Genomic DNA, 4231 nt, shown 5'->3' on the forward strand with positions numbered 1-4231 from the left:
TTGTCGTTGCACGCACACAGTCCATTTCCGGACAGATGTTGATAGGACCTTTCTTCTTCCATTTCCAGTCAGGAATCCGTCCTTGCGGTTTGTCGGTTTTGTTAATGTTCATCCTGTATATGCAAGTCTGTCTGTGTGTGTGTGTGTGTGTGTGTGTGTGTGTGTGTGTGTGTGTGTCTGTGTATGAGAGAGAGAGAGAGAGAGAGAGAGAGAGAGAGAGAGACAGAGAGGGAGTCATTTACCCCGTTCCTTGGGGCTTAACGATGTCTAGACTGTTTTAATGTCAGACATTTTTTTCACTATGTTTCCGCTACTACAGCTACGCTGATCAGTTTGCACTGCCTCATAAAAAAAGTAAAACACGCAAACTAAACGAAATGAACCTTCGAAGGTGGACAGGGTATGTCATGTTACTGCAGTGATCAGAAACGCGGGTTAAATTTAGTAAGTACTTGGCAGTATGAATGCACTTATCAGTACAGCATTGAACCTCCTCTGGACAGGGTGAATTCACTGATTCAATCAGGAAAAGCCCTTGATATCTTGGATGCGGGCACTGCGGCGTAGTTCACGTCCGAGCTGGTCCCACACATTTCACATCGAGCTCAGATCTAGGGATCTTGTTAGGCGAGAGTGTACGTCAACATCCTGCAGACAGTGCCGTAATTGGACGGGCATTGTCATGTTGAAAAATGCTACATAGATACTGTCGAATGAGAGGTGACACATGGCGATGCAGGATGTCTGCAACATACCGTTGTGGTGTCGAGGGTCGCTTAGTCGCTCCGAGCAGAAAACGTAAGTCATATCCTAGGGTTCCGTACACTATGCCACCAGGTGTAACACCGCTATGCCTCTCAAAATATTTGGAAGGATGGAATCTGTCCTCAGGTCCCTGCCATGGTGACCGACGACGATCATCCGCCACTCATCGCTGAACAAATGGCTCTGAGCACTATGGGACTTAATTTCTAAGGTCATCAGTCCCCTAGAACTTAGAACTATTTAAACATACCTAACCTAAGGACATCACACACATCCATGCCCGTGGCAGGATTCGAACCTGCGACCGTAGCGGTCACGCGGTTCCAGACTGTAGCGCCTAGAACCGCTCGGCCACCCCGGCCGGCTGTCGCTGTGAACACTTTGGGACGCTATTAATCAGCAGTCCATGCTTCCCTTTCACGGAACCATTCCAAACGCAGACATTTTCGTTACAGTGTTAACGGCAGCCTAAGCATGGGACAATAGTTTCCTACTTGGCTGCTGCTAGTCTCCGAGCAAAGGTGCGGGATGACAAAAAAAATGTTCGAATGTGTGTGAATCCCTAAGGGACCATCTGCTGAGGTCATCAGTCCTTAGACGTACTCACTATTTAACTTACGCTAAGGACAACACACACACACACCCATGCACGAAGGAGGACTCGACCGGGGGTTGCGTAACTCCGCGCGGCCCGGTATGACACAGAATATATATGACGATAGTATCTGTTCCCGAAAGAACAGTTACCGTTAATGACCATGCATCTTTACTAGAAATGAAATGATAATTAAATGGACACCCTAGCTGCAAACCGGCGTTGATATACTTCATTGGGGACATGTTGAAAATGCGTGCCCCGATCGGGACTTCTGCTTACATGCCAGACAATCTATCCCTCTGAGCCACCGAGGGCACAGAGGATAGCGCGCCTGCAGGGAATTATCCCTTGCACGCTCCCTCTGAAACCCATATTCCCAACATGTCCACACCACTACATTCGTTGTGCGCCTAATAGATGTTTACCCATCATACACATTACTAGTGGCTGATTAATCTACCATGTCCCGTACGAGTTCGGGCATAGCGTGTGCGTTCGCACAAGAAGGTCAGTGGCCGGGAAGTCATATTTTAACTATATATGACGGTAGTATCTGTTCCCGAAAGAACAGTTACCGTTGATGAACATGCAGCTTTGCTAGAAATGAAATGATAATTAAATGGACACCCTAGCAGCAAACCGGCGTTGATATACTTCATTGGGAACATGTTGAAAATGTGTGCCCCGACCGGGACTCGAACCCGGGATCTCCTGCTTACATGGCAGACGCTCTATCCATCTGAGCCACCGAGGGCACAGAGGATAGTGCGCCTGCAGGGACTTAGCCCTCGCACGCTCCCCGTGAGCCCCACATGAGTATGACGGGCAAACATCTATTAGACGCACTACGAATGTAGTGATGTGGACGTGTTGGGAATGTGGATCTCACGGGGACCTTGCAAGGGATAAGTCTCTGCAGGCGCACTAACCTGTGTGCCCCCGGTGGCTCAGATGGATAGAGCGTCTGCTATGTAAGCAGGAGATCCCGGGTTCGAGTCCCGGTCGGGGCACACATTTTCAACATGTTCCCCATGAAGTATATCAACGCCGGTTTGCAGCTAGGGTGTCCATTTAATTATCATTTCATGACACGGAATGTTGTAGTTAGTCCAGCACTTGTCGTATGGCCGCCGCTGATGTGAAGGGGTTACGATGTGTTTGGTGGATAATACATTTATCTCCACTTGTATCGGTGAGACGTGATCAACCGGAACAGTACCCACGAGAATGCTTATTCTCACATTTCCGTGTTGTCCGACATCAGGTCACTGTCACATCCGAATGCCCTGTAAATCTAGATATTGAACGATTCGACCAGCCGGCCAATTGGAGACCCACAATTACGACCCTTACATTTGCTCATATCGCTCTGACCCAAGTACGCGTTGTCTCCATGTCATTCACAGTTTTACCTCAACATCTAACAAACCCTACGAACTCGAGAAACGCTCTTGCACTCTAGTGGCCGTTCTAACTTCCACAGAAAATTCCAGCTGTTAATCATTTACTTATTCGCCGATGGTGTTTACGGGCACGAAGTTACATAGACACCAGACCGCACGGTTCGCGCGGCACACCCCGAAGGAGGTTCGCGTCTTCCCACGGGCATGGGTGTGTGTGTGTTGTCCTTAGCTTTAGTCAGTTTATGTCAGGTTTAAGTTGTGCATAAGCCTAGGGACTGATGATCTTACCACTTTGCTCCCATAGGAACTTACCACCATCCGACCGGGAGCGTCTCTCTTCCTGTCAGGCAGTTTTCTGCCGGAAACCTAATCGTTTAATGAAGTTCAAGGAGGAGGTAGTGAATTTTATTGTTTTTTTTATTTTGTTCAACATATGGGAGTTCCTTACTTGCTAAATCGGTAAGCGTAGACGTTTGTTTGTACCGGCATATCCCGCGTATCAGCGCATTGCGCCTCTGTGAAAAATTTCATTTTCGTTGGTGGAGTTCCTCTCACACGGGGAACGGTATTTGCATAGAATTTGCATCGCCACCGCTTTGCCCGAGCCAGCAGCCAGCGGGCGGAAAATTTCGACGCGCACCCTCTGCTTGTGTGTGTACGAGAGAGATGAAATTCTCGGAAATGTTGACATTGTTGCTCTGGTTCCAGATGACAGCCTGGCGGTCGAAGAGCCGCCGTGTCCAGGACGACGGACTCAACGCGCCGAATTCTACCTGCCTCGAGCCCTCTCAAGCCCGCCAACATTCAGAGTGGAGCAAGTCCGCGTATGCGTCACTTTCTGAAATAGCTTCACTGCCAGTCGTGCAGTCGGCATTGGAGGTCACAGCAAAACGTCCGCTGTGCACTGACAAAACTGAGTCAATACGAATCTGAAGCGACTGTTGGCTGTATGAGCAGAGAATTTTACTCATTACGCAATCTGTCTGGTTATACACGGAACCACGCAAACTGATAAAAAAGATGGGCGCGCCGACAGCGTGGTTTTCAACTGCGGCTCTGTGTTGACAGTAGCATTCCACACTGCAAACCTTCAGAGGCCACAAGCGGACTCATCTCGAAATTTGGACCAAGCATGAGACCAGGAGCCCACTGAACCAGTCAAAAGAAATATTTTGTACGTGACTGTTTAGCGTCTTTTCTACAAGCAACCGAGAAGAGGAAGGAGTACCTTGACCAGAAGGACAGACGTCTATTTTAGGAAGACTTTAGACAATTCATCGCTTAGCTCCTCGTTCAAAGCTGCTATTTTTCGTGCTTTTAGAATCTTCGAAACAGAGGAATCACACTTGGACATAAGAAAAATATTTTTTCCCAACTTTCAGGACCAGAAGCTATTTTGGAGCAGCAAAATTCACTTGCTAAGGATACTCAACAACTATTTTTCAAAATTTCTGAGAAAGATTTT

At 48.0% G+C, this 4231-nt stretch overlaps 2 non-coding genes across 2 annotated transcripts; one reads left to right on the plus strand and one right to left on the minus strand.

The window, feature by feature from the left end:
• Positions 1 to 2043: 2043 nt before the first annotated feature.
• On the minus strand, positions 2044 to 2118 carry Trnat-ugu (transfer RNA threonine (anticodon UGU)). The gene has a single exon. It is a non-coding gene; the product is annotated as a tRNA-Thr (tRNA).
• A 180-nt stretch (positions 2119 to 2298) lies between these two features.
• On the plus strand, positions 2299 to 2373 carry Trnat-ugu (transfer RNA threonine (anticodon UGU)). The gene has a single exon. It is a non-coding gene; the product is annotated as a tRNA-Thr (tRNA).
• The last annotated feature ends 1858 nt before the right edge of the window (positions 2374 to 4231 follow it).

The sequence above is a fragment of the Schistocerca cancellata genome, chromosome 1, assembly GCF_023864275.1.
Source record: "Schistocerca cancellata isolate TAMUIC-IGC-003103 chromosome 1, iqSchCanc2.1, whole genome shotgun sequence".
Lineage (NCBI taxonomy): Eukaryota > Metazoa > Arthropoda > Insecta > Orthoptera > Acrididae > Schistocerca > Schistocerca cancellata.